Below are 17,281 nucleotides of genomic sequence, written 5' to 3'. Positions count from 1 at the left end.
CATCTGCACCTGAATGTTTATGGCAGCACAATTCACTATTGCAAGGATGTGGAAACAACCCAAGTGCCCGTCAATTCATCAGTGGATTACTAAAATTTGGTGTAAGTATACAATTGAATATTACTGAATTATAAGAAATGACGGTGATCTAGCACCTCTTATATTTTCCTGGATAGAGCTTGAGCCCATTGTCTGAAGTGAGGTCTCACAAGAAGAATGGGCTCCACATGTACTCGCCATCAAATTTGCACTAACTGATCAACACGATGGTGCTCACATGGTAGTAATATTCTCCAGGGATTAGGGGGTTGGTGATGGGGGGTAAACTCACAACTAATGGACGCGGTGAGTGCTGTAAGGGGGAAAAGGCACGCCTCAAATCATGGTTTGGGTGTGGCAAAGTCATAACATGTAATCAAAATGTTTGTACCCCCATAATATCCTGAAATAAATAAAAAACAAAAACAGAAAACAACAAAAAAAGAGAGACCTTATGGCAGCAAAGCCTGAAATGTTTACCATCTGACCCATGACAACAAAAGGTTGCTGAACCCTGGTTTACAATATTAAATATTACACAGGGAGAGCTGGAAAGGTCTTAAGAGAAGATGGCCTTTGTGTGAAGAATTAAAGGAACTGAGTTGAACAAAGTGCATGATCTCCCTTATGCTTTAATAGGATCACTTTGCTGCATTGAAAGTACACTAATGAAAAAGTAAATGTCAGGATTTTAGGTCAGTGATGATGGTGATGTCTTTGACCAAGATAGCAGCAGTGGTAGTTGGCTTATGGAACTGAAAGAATGAAGTCATTTATTACAAAGAGAAAGAGCATGATAAGGTGTGGGAGGAAGATCAGTTGTTCAGTTTTAGACTAGCAGCTTGAAGGGTCTCTACATATGGAGATATTTAGTAGACATTGGACAAATTAGTGTGGAGCTCAAGGGAGAGTTCTGGGATGGAGATATAAATTTGAGAATTATCAGTGTATCAATGTCACTTAAAGCCATCAGAGAGGGTAAGACCCCATGAGTTTGGGTGTACAGAGAAGAGTGAAGTGAGTTAAAAAGAATTCCAAGGTTAAAGGCACTGGATTGATGGAAAAGAACCAGCTAAGGGGTGAAGGATAAGAGGGACCAGAATTAGGTGGTGGTGGTGGGGTGTTTCTGGAAACCAAGGGAAGATATTACTCTAGAAGGAATGAGTGATCATTGGTGTCCAATGCTACTAATAAAAAAATGAAATCAGACAAAACAATTGAATCTAACAATGCTGAGTATTATTTTAACAACTTTGACAGAAGCAGTTTTGGTGACATGATTGGGGCAAAAAAATGAGTGGGTTTATATGAAAATGGAAAGCTATAAAGGGAAGGGAAGAAACAGAGTGGTAGCTAGAGGCAGAAATGGGCTTGAAAGGCTTTTTGATTTTCAATTTTGGAAGAAATAACATGATGTTTAAATGCTGATGCAACATGCGAGGAAAAATTTGTTAATGCAGGTGAGAGACAGAGAGAGTGGCAAAAAGGGAAGGAGAGGGAGTGTAACTGCTGGAGTGATGTCCTTCAGGAGTCAAGAACAGAGGCATTTAATGAAGAAAGGAAGAGGCTGGCTTGAGTTAGAAGCATGAACAGTTCATCTACAACAGGAGGAAGCATAGCATTCAAAGGCACAGATGCTAATAGAGGATTAGATGTGGTGATGGAAGCCTGTGGAATTTCTGATTACTTCTACATTTTCTGTGAAAGAGAAGCAAGGTCATCAGCAGAGCATGATGATGAGGGAAAAAATACTAGAAACTTTAGAATTGAGGGTAAGGTATGGATAGTTATCTAGAAAAATAGAGCATAGCCTAGAAAAAACTACACTATGATTACCATTCAGCTTTGAGGGTTCACTTGAGGCCAGTGATACTGAGTTTAAAGTGAGTTGTGTCTTTTGTTTAGTCATGTTTAGATTCAAGATGCAAACATGGAATAGGCAGAGATGGCTTTGAGCAGGTATTGATTTGGTCAAATACGTATGATGAAGCAGGAAGACACAAAGGAGTCTGCAGGCAAGGGAATGGTTATAATCGACTGATTTTGAAATTTAATTGACTTTGAAATTTAATCTTAAAGGGGATGTGAGGCACAATGTGAAGAACAATGAAACACTGGTGATTTCCATGGTCTTGGGTATGGCTGATGCATTTGGGAAGCTAGTAGCAGAGGTGGAGATGTAGGCAGGGAGTGGAATGTTTGAGATGAGATCGCAGAAGTTTTGTAGAAGAGAAAAGAGCAACCAGGTCAGAGAGCTATCCTGGGAGAACAAAATTAGCAAAATATTTCAAAAGCTGGGGAACAACTGGTGATGCAGGCAAAAGAGGGATTTAGAGAGTTTTCTGGGCATTAGATTGTGGGGAATGAGAGGTTATTTGAGAGAACCGGGCCTTTTGGGGTGACTTATGTAAACAGGGATAAAGAATATAACTGAGTTTAGTCCTGATGATACCAAGGAAGAAAATGACACAATTTCATTAACAAATCCTAGCAAGAGGGTGCTTTAGTTAATGTTTTTAGTAAAGTTAACTTTTAAAAGATAATCTCCATTTGTTAACACCTAATTTTAAGCACCGAAGTAGCGTTTGCTTACAATTCAGTAGCCTTCACCAAGAAATCCAACATAGCACCAATGGCATGTCCTAAGATGGTCCTAATAATTGACGAATGCATTTTTTAATATTATTATTGGATTGCTCTGGTAGCCTTGCAGTTCATGTTTTATAATGTTAATTTCCCCTGTACTTCAGTGCCTAGCCAAAAACAATACTGATTACATTTTTAGTTGGTGTCCATTCCATTCAATAGGATTTAATAAATAAAAATGCATTTATAAATCAATTAAAAGAACTATGTATTTAACACAATAATTAGTGGTATTTTTCATTTAAAGATGAATCTTCAAAATTTAGTGTGATGATTCAAATAGGGTTTAATCTCTTAAACAGAGTCACATGGATGGGACAACGAAAAAGCATATAGGTAAATGAAAGTTATTATTTTTCAGAGTTAATGATGTGTTGACAAGCATGAATTTGTTATTATGCATCTTTACTTACATATATGTTGAATATGACCCCCAAATTTCATGTGTTAGAAACTTAATCCCCAAATTCAGATGTTGACTGGAGGTGGGACATTTGGTAGATAATTAGGATTTGATAAGGTAATCTGGGTGGGGCTCCCATAATGGGATTAGTGGCTTTATAAGGAGAGGAAGAGGGACTTGATCTAGCAGAGTTCCTCTGTCTCACCAGATGATGCCTCCTGCCAAGTTATGGTGCAGCAAGGACTTCACCAGAAGCCAGGTAGATGCCAGAGCCACGCCCTTGGACTTCCCAACCTCCAGAACTGTAAGAAATAATTTTATTTTCTATATAAATTACTCAGGCTGTGGTATTCTTTTATAGGACAGAAAATGAACTAAACCATAGGTTAATATCTTCTATGAGTTAGATACATTTCATATCGCAAATATTCTATTGTAAGATCATACCTCTACTGGACTACACTATTGACATTGAGTCTAAAGGGAGTCCCACATGCTCAGAGAAGTTCCATTGGGCCATATATATCCAGCTGAAGTCAAAAGGCGGGCACACGAACACTGTGTATTTCTGGCAAGATGCCTATATGATCCTTTGCCCTAAAATTAATCATACAAAATATCATCCCTGTCATTGGGTTATACAATGTTAATTTAAATTTATATCATGTTTATTGTTTTATTTTCCCACTATTTCTTTTTGCATCTTAGATTTTCCTTTTGGAATTATTTTCATTCTGCCCAAATCATAATGCTTTTGAGACAACTTCAGTAAAAGGCTTCTGGTGGCAATATTTTTCATTATTTGAGTATCTAAAAAGGTTTTATTTCACCATCATTTTGAAAGATAATCCTAGGTGATAGGAGTGTATTACAGAATTTTTCTCTTAACATCTTAACGTGATTCCTTCATTGTCTTTTGTCTTTCATTGATGTTGACTTCATGTGCTCTTGGTTGAACTGGCATGCTTTTATAGTTAAATTTTCTTTTATTTCTGGCTGTTTTCAGGTTGTCATCTTTGTTTCCTGTATTGCAGTTGACAAACTGTAATCCGTAGTAAGCCGATATACACATTTCTACTTATTTATTCAATTTGAAACGTATTTTGCTGTGTTATCTTTTAACCACCCTAGAAAGTTCTAGGATATTCACTGCTCTGTTCTGTATTTTGGGGCTGTAAATAGATATTAGGTCTTCTTACATTCTTCAGTTTCCTAACTTTTCTTTCATATTCCTGGTTTTCCTTTTCTGTGTGGCATCCTAAGTAATTTGCTCACATACACCTTTAATTGATAGTCTCATTTGTGACTTATCTATTTAACCATTGAGCTTTGATTTCAATAATTCTTTTCCTTTCAAGATCATTCTATGATCTAGTTCTTAAATATTTCACACAAAGCCATTCTATATTCTTTTTCTGATAATCTCAATATCTGTCATCTTTGTAGGTCTAAATGTTTTATTTCTGCTGAGTCTCATTCTCATTCATGGTGGTTACTTCCTTGCGGTCTTGTGATCTCTGTGTTTAACTAATTGCTTCATCTTACTCTGAGGAATCCAGTTGGCCTAAACTGGGAATGCTTTTCTCCAGATACAATGTGTGTCTGCCTTTGCAAACAGCCAGAGAACGCTACAAGCCTACCACCACCCACATCCCCCTTTGATGGTCTTGATTCAATATTAGGGGTTATAGGCTCTACTTCACCATATTGGTGCAGACATGAAGTTCATCAGCCAGAAGGTAGGGCTGCTACTGGACTCCATCCCTACTTCTATAGGTGACATACTACTCACTCCGATCCCAGACTCCAGTTTGCAGTTGTTTTTTTACTTTTTCCTCCCACAACACGAACACACACACACACACACACACACACACACACACACACACCTTCAGAAGGGTACTTCTTACTCCCTTTTGAAAGCCCAATAGCATTTCAGAAGGGGAACATTATTCTATACTCTAACAGAATACTCTAAGGGAGAGAATCTCTGCACTCTGCTTGTACAGACAGAATTAATTATAAACATCATTGAAATTCTGACAATTTTAAGAGTTGGCTTCAAAATAATTTGAGGGCAGCATATTAATGAAGAGTTGGTCAACAACAGTTATGGAGCTGTATGCTGTGTATAACAAAATTCTAAGTTCCACATCCTTTCTTTAGTTTGAGAAGCTTTCCTCTAAGCTGTTTTATCTACATAATTACATTTTGTTCATACAGATTATTCTTGGTGAAAATAAGTAACAAGTAACAGGGGGAGTAAAAAGGAAAATGGATCTTACTCTCAAAATGTTTTCAAACTCAAGAGAAGAGAGAAAGTAGCAAATACAGATAAGCAACATAAATAAAAACACACAGACAGCTAATGAAACTCTTTGACATCCTCTGGAATGTTATCCACATTTGAAAATACTCCACTTCGTTTAGCTTACAATTGAGAACCACTATAACCCACGGTTTATTTATCAGAAGTATCAACCCATAGTTTGTTTTTTCCTATGAAGAACACTTGTCGCACACACAGCAGTTTTGCATTTTGACACAAGCCCTTTCTGATAATACTGAGAAATTTCAATTTGATACTATATTTTCAGCAGAGCAATTTTACCTCTTGCCAACATAAAGTCTAATTTCATCCTCACAAAATAAGAAGGAATGAATTTCCCTTCCTTCATCTATCCTCTTCCTTTATCATTAAGCAGCAAATTACAGAGCAAGCCCTATTTGAGCATAAGCACTGCTACTTCACAGACTAAATATGTTTGTTCCTTTCTTCACTTATAGAAAGAGTAAAAATTAGCATACCTTCCCTGCTGCCAGGACTGGAGTTCTCTGGATGAATAAGAGACTTATGTGCCTACTTTCCTTGCTATCTACCCAAAATGATACTTTTTCTCATGTGGGCACAAATGCACTCACAGGCATATTTGCACCCTAAGGGCCTGAAACTGACAAAGATCTACCCAATTTCAAGGAGCTAATGTCAATATATAAATTAGTCACATACAGACTACTCTCCACTGCAGTATTTTGAAATTACCTTTGTAATTTGTGACTTCTGTCTACATGCCATTGCCCTAATGAAAACAGTGGGCTGTGAACCTTAAGCTTACAAATCATTTTCATGCTCATGCAGTTATTTGTATACAAATCACCTGATCTTCCCTCTTAGTGTCTTAATGGGTCAGAAAGTCGGTCTTCCAGTAATCTCTCTACAGGTAACTCATATTTGTTTTTTCCTTTTATATTTGTTGAAGCACATACAGTTATATCATCTCAATTGATCCACATAATTGCCCCAGGGAGATTTGGACACTGAAGATTAAGTAAATTGTTCAGGGTAATGCAGGCAGTAAGCAGTACTGCTGAGCTCAAAATCCAGTTCTCCCCACTTAATTTCCCCTTCCTTTTCCCTTCTACTATTCCACTCTACTGTTATCATCATCATACTACAGTGATTGCTTTCATTTTGGTAGATACTGGTGGTGATTCACAATGTTTATCTCAGCATTTGGACAGACTGGATTGATAATATCCTACAACTATAGTTTAGGTGCATAGGCTAACTGAGATGTTAAGAGAATGAGAGACGGTGACAGAGTGGTTGAGAGATACTGAAAATCTATTTACACCAGCATGAATTTTCTATGATTTTTCTGAATACAACTAAAAAGAATTTGGGGTCTATGAAACCACTCTCAATTTAACTTTTATTGCTTTCTTCACGCATTCTAAGAAGGAAAGTAAATATCTACTTGAAGAAACACAAAATTTATATGTTTACAATTGGCCCGTTGCTCACAAATAGTAGGGTTAAAACTGTAATGCTTAGATACTGAAAGAAAAAAAAACAATAAAACACTAGGGTCCAAGATTATTTGATCAGACCAAATATGCAACTGAAATTTTGTCTTTAAGTGCAAAACAATGCCATAATAAATCATGCTAAATGCTTATGTTTATTGTAATTTACTTGATTTATATGTTAACTTCTTGTCAAATTCTATTGAGTAAAGACTAATCAAAAATACTGTTTATAGTTAGGTGCTGAAATACACGGAAAACTAAGATAACAAAACATGAACTGCATTGCAGCTAAAACAATCCAAAAATAAAGTTAGAAGCATTTAGTTTTGTACAGGTAAATTGGTAATGCCATACTTCAACTTTCTGAAAGAAGGTCCCAGAGGTTTAATTATAGCTACTTCAGTGTTTATTAGGTATTATAAGTGGAAAGATTATCTTAATTGCAGCTCATTCTTGCTATTATAGTATTTGTTAATAAGAAAAATAGTGTCTCAAATAACAAAAATATAGAATAGTTCCACATCCTTTCTTTAGTTTGGGAAGCCTTAATCTAAGCTGTTTTATTTACATAATTACATTTTGTTCATACAGATTATTTTTGGTGAAAATAACAAAAGACCTAAGATTATAAGGGTATTGATAAACTTATTCTCAAATGAGGAGAAATGTTCTCAAAGACACATATCAAAACCATATATATGTGTCCAAAATGGCAAGTGGAAACAATTCTGGCTTAGGAGAAGGCAAATCTGGATTTTAATTCTCACTTCAACATTTACTACCTGTGTGACTTCGGAAAAATTATTCAGCATTACCAAGTCAAATTCCTAAATAAAAAACAAAAAGATCCGTGAAATTAGCCATCCAGCTTCCACCATTGTGTATTATGAGGAGTAAATAACAGAGTAGGTATAGAAATAGTTCGAAAAATTGCAAAACTCTACAGAAGTGTATGATATTATTTTATAGCATGTTACAGAAATAAAAGCTGTAACATTTCAGTGGTAATATGCAAACTTCCAGGTGGTTCTTCCTTATTGTAATAAAACTAGATCCAGGGTGAAAATACATTATCGATAAGGGTAAGGTAACCCAAAATTGGAAAAATAGCAACATTTAAAAACTTTGTGAAATGTTAAGTTTTGTTTTGTGACTCTTTCAGTTGAAGAACAACAACAGGCTTTCTGGTCCTTCCATTCGACAGACAGCCGCATCTTCTCGCGCAGCGCCAGCACTGTCTCCGAGACACCATGGTGAAAGTGAAGGCCGGAATAAACGGCTTTGGCCGTATTGGGCGCCTGGTCACCAGGGCTGCTTTTAACTCTGGCAAAGTGGACATTGTCGTCCTCAATGACCCCTTCATTGACCTCAACTACATGTTCCAGTATGACTCCGCCCATGGCAAGTTCCATGGCACAGTCAAAGCGGAGAACGGGAAGCTTGTCATCAATGGCCATCCCATAACCATCTTCCAGGAGCGAGATCCCACCAAAATCAAACGGGGGGAAGCGGGCGCCGATTACGTTGTGGAGTCCACGGGCGTCTTCACCACCCTGGAGAAGGCCGGGGCTCACCTAGATGGGGGTGCCAAGAGGGTCATCATTTCTGCCCCCTCTGTTGACGCCCCCATGTTTGTGATGGGCGTGAACCACGACAAGTACCAAAACATCCTCACCATCGTCAGCAATGCCTCCTGCACCACCAACTGCTTAGCCCCCCTGGCCAAGGTCATCCATGACAACTTTTGCATCGTGGAGGGACTCATGACCACAGTCCATGCCGTCACCGCCACCCAGAAGACCGTGGATGGCCCGTCTGGGAAGATGTGGCGTGATGGCCGTGGGGCTCTCCAGAACATCATTCCCGCGTCGACTGGCGCAGCCAAGGCTGTGGGCAAGGTCATCCCCGAGCTGAACAGGAAGCTCACTGGCATGGCCTTCTGCGTCCCCACTGCCAACGTGTCGGTGGTGGACCTGACCTGCCGTCTGGAGAAGCCGGCCAAGTATGATGACATCAAGAAGGTGGTGAAGCAGGCGGCGGATGGCCCCCTCAAAGGCATCCTGGGCTACACTGAGCACCAGGTTGTCTCCTCCGACTTCAACAGTGACACCCACTCTTCCACCTTTGATGCTGGTGCTGGCATCGCCCTCAATGACCACTTTGTAAAGCTCATTGCCTGGTATGACAATGAATTTGGCTACAGCAACAGGGTGGTGGACCTCATGGCCCACATGGCCACCAAGGAGTAAGAGCCCTGGACCACCAGCCCCAGCCAGAGCACAGAGGAAGAGAGAGGCCTCAGCTGCTGGGGTGTCCCTGCCTACTCAGTCCCCACCTCCCTGAGAATCTCCCCTCCTCACAACATAGTTTCCATGCCAGAGCCCTTGAAGAATGGGAGAGGCCTAGGGAGCCCCACCTTGTCATGTACCATCAATAAAGTTCCCTGTACTCGGAAAAAAAAAAAAAAAAGAACAACAACAATAGGCCTTGGAGAATCTCTTAATTTGGCTTCTTCACACAAGGCATCTCAGGAGATGTAAACATCCTTGCCTATAACAAGTATACAAATATATTTCTTAAGCACAAAACTAAAAATCTTGATTTGTACACCAAAATTTCCTTCCTAATGCTGAAGGAATTTAGACTCTGGAAAAAGGAAAATATATTAATAGTAGCACAAGAAAATTCAAAACAGCATATGCTTAAACTTTGGCTCTCAATCACAAGTGTACATTTAGAATCCAAAGTGAAGAAACAGATGTTGTGCACAGTAAGAATTTTATTACTGAAAAAAAAATTAAATCTTACTCATTTGTTTGCCTATGGGTTGTTTCTATTTAGTTTGGAAATTTTCCTTACTGTTATAAATCTTTACCCTAAATGACAAATAGCATCTACTGTTTAAGAAGGAAATTAGGCTTCTAATCAAGAAGTTAGGAGCTCCCTAGAAAATAGCTGGAAAAGGAGATTATCTCATATTTCATTCTTTTGCAAAGTAGAAAATGTGAAAAAAATATCAAACCTTTACAGGACAATATTGGCATTAAGGAAATCTGATGATTATGAACAAAAATCATTCTTTGTCAGCAATATAAATGGGTATGTCTCTCTCTCCCTGTCTTGATGTGCATAGCTGTTCATTAAAAGGCTTTGACATATTCTAATTTACCTTAAGTTTTCTCAGTGGGTATTTAGGTTGTTTCTGCTTTTATTGCTATTAGAAATAAAACTGAAGTACACAGAGATGGTATTTGATATAGATTTTTAAAGATGAGTAAATGGGGCCAGGGAGAACTGGGCAGAACATATGGGCAGAAGAAGAATTTCAAAGAAGTAGAAGAATAAAGTACATGAAATTTCAGAGCATGTTGCATTCAGCATGGATGGTGAGGAGTGCTGGAAGGTTGGGATGCGACAAGAGGAAATGTCTTGTAGCGTTGTGTGTGTGGAGAAGGGGCTGGGGCCTCCTTGCTAAGAGCTCATCTACACATTTGGTGCCTGATAAGACTTTTGTTAGAAGGATGGCTTTATTTCTGTCAAAAATAAATGTGAAAAGGATTCTCAGCAATGCTAAGTCAAAAAGTATTTTTCACACTAACTTGAAAAAGGATGTGTTTTAGAAAGATACAGCTCCTGTAACAGGACCGGAAAATAGATTTGAAGGACTTGAGACTTGAGGCAGAGAGAGTACTTAGCGACCTCTTAAAAATGTTCACACAAGAAAGTATGGAACCCTAAGCTAAGGCAGTGAAAAAAAGAGATGAAGAAGAAACATTACTACAAGATACACACACACACACACACACACACGCACACACACACACACACACACACACACATATTTGTTGTTGTTGTTGTTATTTGATAGGATTTGATGAGCTGCTGGTTAAGGGTGAGGAAAGAGAAAAGCAAGTTGGAGGAAACTGCAATTATTAGTTTATTAGCTAATTATTATTAGCTTGGCCACTGGAGTGGAGAGTACATGCAACATCTCAGTGAAGAATTTACAAGGAAGAGATGTGCTGGAATGGAAGGGTGAGTCAGCTATTCTGAATACAACCATTTCTTCCCATCTTTATCTAGGACCCAAACATGCCCTCTACAGCACGGACTGCAACAGCCCAACAACTGTCTCCCTGCTTGCCATTTGTCCCTCTAATTCATTCTCCACAGAGTAGACCCCAGAGATCTTTGTAAAATTTAAATGAAAGTATTTCACTCTCATGCTTACCTCACCGAAGAGGTTTCCCTCTGAACTTAAAATCCAAAGTGCATTCTGCCTACTCAGCCTACCTCGCCAACGTCAGCTCCTGCCTCCCTCACCTCTCTCTCATGTGCTCTCTCCGCACTGCCATTCCTCTAAGCTTCCTCCCACCTGGTCTTCGGCCTTACACAGGCTGTTGTTCTTCCCCACATTTTTGCATGGCTGGATCCTTGTTATTTTTGTCTCAGATTAAATATCCCCTTTCAGAGGAGTTAAAAAGTTACTATCCAATCTAAAATATGCCTCCCCCTTTATCGTGTCTTATTTTCTGTCTAGTGTTTTCCTTACGGCATGCATCATTTGACAATAATTTGTATTTCTTGCATCTCCACCTCAGAATAAAACTTTTTAAATATAGAAAGGACTTTATTTATTTTTACTGATTATTCCCAATGCCAACAGCAGTGCTGACACTGAATGGGTATTCAATAAATATTTGTTAAATGAAAGAATATATGCCGTGCCCCATGGTACGACTATGTGCAGATGGCTCGGAAGCAATTTTGAGCCCAGGGGGAAGATAAAGCCTGGAGAAGTGTTAGAGTAATTAGGTACAGTTGAACTATGACTGATTTTTGCCTTGTAGGCTCCGCTACCACTTGTGTTTGCATGTGAGTGTGCTTGTGTTTTTGTGTGCATGTGTGTGTGTTTGAGAAGAATAATTTTCCCATAATAATTACTTGTAAAAACTTCACTATATCCTTTTCAGGACACAGAAGCAAACTAAAACCTCCGTCTCCTTGATTTCTCTTTAGATGACGAGCAGCCTGAATTGAGATCCCAGTTCTGTCACTTGTGGGGTGTGTAACTTACAGCAGATCATCTATCTTCACATATTCATTCAACAAACATGTATTAAGCACTCACTATGAACAGACAATGTCCTGCATGTAAGGGATACAGTGTTGAAATGGACATAGACTCTACCCTCATGAAGCTCTTGTAAGGGAAATGACCAAATACTTACATGAATAAACAAAGATCAACTATGTGAAGAACTATTACTATAAAGGAAAGTGTAGGGTACAAATGGAGTTCAGGGAAGATCTCCCTAGATAATGATTGTCAAGTTGAGATCAGACGAATGAGTAGAAAGTAATAGGTAAAGCAAGTATAGATGGACATTCAAAGTTCTGAGTTGGAACTAAGCATGGCATGTCCGAGACACTCACAGAAAATCATGGTGATAAGTGCTCACAGAGCAAAGGAAATAGAAATGTGAGATGCCCCTGCAAAGATCAGCCACAGCCAAGATCAGATCATGCAGAGCGCGAAGGCCACGTTAAGGATTTCAGTGATGAAGGAGACCCTACGTGCTGCCATTCATTGGTCTCTTAACATCTTCCCAATTGGTAACACCATATGTACTTTGGTGCATATTTATGGTAAACTTCCTGAATATGCCAGAAAACATATTATCCCAAACTTGCTAATATATATATATAAACCATAAAAGATATAATATAAATATAAAACTATAAACTGTACACTCTTCCAGATATGTAGAAGGCATATTTGAATAATCTTTAAAGTGCCTAATTGAATAAAAACCACCTGCATTTGTGCTGGTTCAAAGGAGTACATGTTTTACATTTGCAAGGTTTTTCTCCTAATGCCTTACATGTTCACAATGTCATTTTTATAATACCAAGAAATTGTAAGTTCTGACTTCAGATTTAGAAGCAGTCTTCCTCATCTGAGCTTAAACTTCCATTTCTAATGCTGAAGAAAAAAGATCATGTTACGCAAATTAATATTGTGAAGAGAGTTTCCTGGAGGCATATTTAACCTACTTGCAAGGCCAACTACTTTGTAATACAAATGAAAGCTACTAAATATAGTTTGTTCATTACACTGGTTTAGTACAGTTTAGAAACACATCATCAATAGGTAAGTCACTGTGATAAAGTGATAAAGCTGCATTTCTATTAAAAAATCATTCATTTATTCTTTCTTTCACTCAGTCAATAAACCTGCTTCTTGGGAGTCTTCTCCATCTCAGGACGTAGCAACTACACTCTTGTGAAAGTAGCTCAGGCTAAAAAACATGAAATACTCTCGACTCCTTTTCTCTCCTACACCTCACTTCTAATCCTCACCAGCCAATACTGTAGGCTCCAGCTTAAAAACCCATAGACATGCACACATAATTCCTCCAACCTCTTGAATAATTGTCTTAGTCACCTTTGTAAACTTCTCTAACTGCCACTAACATGCCGAGTTTTGTTTTTTGAGTTTTTTTGTTTTGTTTTTGTTTTTTCCCAGTTTGGGGATCACAGAATACCCTGAATCTCTTCGTGGACTCTAGGGTTAGAACATCTGTCCTCAGTGTTCTCTCTGGGTTTTATCTGATGATTTTAAAATTTGTATCTTCAGCCCCGACCTCTCTCCCAGTCTTCAGGCTCACGTTCTGTTGCCTGACAGGCTCCTAAGATATCCAATAGCCAACTTCAACACATCATCTTTCCCATCAGATATGTCTGTCTTTCAAGATTCCCAATTTAGATAACTAGTACCAGAAGATACGTAGTCCCCCAAGCTAGAAAGTTCTCTCTCTTCCTTACCTCTTTGTCCTTATTAAGGAATCACCAAGTACTGTTCACTTTATCTCCTAAATATTTCTCAAATATGCCTTTTTCTCCCTCTCCTATTTACTACTGCCCCAGTTCAAGTCTTTATAATTTTTCACCTGCACTACTGCAATAGCACTAGTTCTTCTGTCCCCATAAAATTCATCCTTTACATTGTGACCACAACAAATGTCTCTAAATTCCATTACCCCCTTTATAACCACTAAATGGATCCCCCTAGTATGGTAGGTGAAGCTTCTGATAATCTGGCCACTGATTTTCATGGTTCAACCATCCCAGATCTCAAGCTTAGTGCTCTTAAAATATGCTGTCTTTTCTCGAACACACCATGCTATCGTCCACATCTTCCTTAAAATGTGAAAAAGTGCCCATACCAAGTATTTCTTGGCTAAATCCTACTCCTCCTTCAAGGCTCATTCTAGGCATTCTCTTCTAGGAAATCTTCTCCGACTCTTCATCCCCCAGGATGGCCTAGCCGTACCCAGTGCCCATGAGGATACAGGATATGTATCTACAGGACTGCACTGTCTACATTAGACTGGCGTATGTAATGAAGGGTTTCTCTCCACAAAACTGTGTATCCTCAAAGGCAGGAAACACCGCTTCTCCAGCATGACATCCCATTTCCCCTGAAAAGTGCCTGGCACTGGCACACTCATTTATCAAACAGCCAAGTCTACATTAAATCTCTTCATTCAACATTCTCATAGCAACTTGTCCATATGTTTTTAGCACTCGCTATGATTCATAGTTTCATGATTATTGTCTCTTTTTCCCTCACTACGTTCAGAAGTCTATGAAGGCATGTAGGCCTTCTTTGCTCATTCTTAAAATCCATTCTTCTAGAAAGATGTATGACACATAATTGGTACCCAATAAGTATTTCCTGGTTCAATGGAAGGAAATATTTTCTTCTTTGTCTTTCAAACCTGAGACCACCAATAATTCTTTTCTCTCCACTGTTGATTTCAGGGAGTCTACCTCTAAATTTCCTAGACCTTAATTTACCTCCTGTGCTGTTCAGGTGAGAGGAACAAGAGGAGAGTTTCCTCTGCAGAAATTCAGCAGGTACAAGCTTAGCATAAACTCATCTATCTCAACCATTTGCTACCTTCCAGTTTCTCCTAGAAACAAACCTAATGATAAGCCAACAATCTATTTAATACACAGAAAAAAGGTTTAAGAAAGAGTTATAAGAAATATTTGAGTGCTTTCTCTTCCCTGTTTTGTATAATACACACAGGAATTCATTGGAGGTGCTGTTTCATTCACTAAAACTGGCAGCTTCAACTTTCAGGCAAAAAGGAAATAAAAAAGCCTAGGAACATCTGGAAGATTGTGTTTTACTATCTGCCTCCCATTTTTCTTTTCTTTTTTTTTGGTCAAGTTCAAACCAGAGAGAAAATGTAAAAATATAATTTTTATAATACAGACTTGATGACAAGAAATTTAGCTGTGTATCTTATGTTTGAAAGGATTTTCTAAGGTTTCATTAGTCATTATCTTGTTGAACTGTTCCACATGCTTCTGATGAAGAATAGGTTGATAGAGAAACACGTGAACATGTGCATATATATATGTGCACGCACGCACATGAACACAGAGTGACATCCTGATGGAGAACAGAGATATTTGCATGTCTCTCCCCAGGGAGAACGTGTAGGTCTTTCAGGAGGAAGATTTGGAGAGAGCCCTTTGATGTACAACAATACTTCAATACTGAATGCATCTCAAAAATGCTCCTAAATTATGACCATTACATTTCAAACCAGTTTTCAAATAGGCAATTGCACAACCATGGAGGGAAGAATGTGTTCTTTTATTTCACTTTGTCACTTGTTTATTTCTCAAGACAAAGGATAACCAATAATTTTTATCTGTCTCTTTATAGTTGCAGTAAATATAACTAGACACTATTTGCTAAAGGGGTACCTGATAAGGGGCCCATGATAAACACTCATTTTCAGAAATCATGGGAGTAGCAAGAACTTGTAACTGTTTCTATTTGATTGAACTATGCAAAAACACCTGTTATAAACAGAAACTTGCATTTAGAAAGGTAAGAGTAAATAAAGAAAACAATATAAATTCTATGTTGGAGATGCTGATTGCTCCCCCAATAAGGCACACAGCTGTCAGCTAGATGCACTGTTTCCTCGTTTCTCTCGTGGCTAGGTTTGACTGTATAATTAATTTCTTACCAATGAAATGTGACCAAAATGGATGTAACTCGTATAAATGGAAATCCTTATCCTAAACTTCTTTTTGTTCTCCAACGTGCTAGGACAGTCATGCCTGTGATTGGCCGTGACCATGCGGAAGAGGCTAATGCTCTAAGGGAGGGAGGATAAAATGGGAGATTCCTAGACTCTCTTTAGGGCTGGGAACAGTCAGGCCTGGCTTCTGTGTAGGAGTAACACTGCAAAAGCACACTCTTTGGGAAAAATCAGGATCACCTATATCTACAACACAGTGGCAGTCTAAAGGTTATGAATAGAGTAGGCTGGTCAGGGAAACCCATGTGAGAAGCGGCATGGCTCATGGAGGAATACGAATGTATATTTCAAAAGTTTAATAATTTCCATTTCTCCTTTCCCCTCCAAACCAATGTGCACACACTAGTACTTAAACTTTCACATATGGCCTTTCATCCCCTTCTTCTATGCGCACATATGCTGGTAGTGTTAAACTACAGGGATAGATCTACAACTTATATTTTCACAAATCACATACCTATTACCAAATGAAAGCTTATAAACACAGTGTGTTGTTAATAAGTATGCAACAATCTCTATATGGACCCCATCTGGAAGCCATAAAAAATTCCTTATGAATTAAAAATCTAACATGTAACCAAAATGTTGTTACCCCCATAATATCCTGAAATAAGAAAAATCTAAATAAATCTAAATTGAGAATTAAAAAAGAAAAAAACCTCAGGATCAGAGAGGCCTTCTTTAACAAGAAACTGAAATACAGTAACGGAAAAGATAGACATCTTAATAAGAAGAAAACCCAGTATAAAAGAAGGCAAAAAATACATAAGGCAAGCCTCAGAGAATGACAAATGATTACTATATAAATAAATGTAAAGATGTATCATAACACATTAACAGCCAAAAAGATGCAACTTGCAACAGTAAGACAGAAACCTTCAGTCTTCAGGTTGATAATATCCAGAAAATGAACATTATTCAAATTCAGCAATTGTGCTAGTGGGAACGTAAATTGTAAAGTTTTTTTGGAAAGTAATTTGGCAGAGTATAGCAACTATTATAATTAAAAATGTTCATCTTCTTTGATTCAGCAATCATACTTTTAGAAATGTATCTTAGAGAAGTAAAAAGAAAATGTGTGAGGAAATGTGGAAAAGGAAGCTCTCTCTAGCACTGTTTGTAACAGCACTTAAGGAAAAGAAACAGAAATAAAGACATGAAATAAGTGTTCACTAACAGGGTAGAATTTGACAAAATGATGGTAATATCTTGGGTAAGTTTTTATCTTCTTTAAAATGACCTTTGATTATGC

The 17,281-nt window shown here is 38.2% G+C and overlaps 1 protein-coding gene and 1 pseudogene across 2 annotated transcripts in view; one reads left to right on the top strand and one right to left on the bottom strand.

The window, feature by feature from the left end:
- The window catches only part of TMTC2 (transmembrane and tetratricopeptide repeat containing 2), a 456,219-nt gene that overhangs the window by 15,364 nt on the left and 423,574 nt on the right, over positions 1–17,281 (bottom strand). The window lies entirely within an intron of this gene.
- On the top strand, positions 8,105–9,349 carry LOC105812810 (annotated as a pseudogene). The gene has a single exon (XR_001137630.1). The product of XR_001137630.1 is annotated as a glyceraldehyde-3-phosphate dehydrogenase pseudogene (transcript).

This window comes from Propithecus coquereli, unplaced genomic scaffold (genome assembly GCF_000956105.1).
Source record: "Propithecus coquereli isolate 6110/MARCELLA unplaced genomic scaffold, Pcoq_1.0 Scaffold264, whole genome shotgun sequence".
NCBI lineage: Eukaryota > Metazoa > Chordata > Mammalia > Primates > Indriidae > Propithecus > Propithecus coquereli.
The sequence above is the reverse complement of the archived record's forward strand: the minus strand, read 5'-3'. Positions and strand labels throughout refer to the sequence as shown.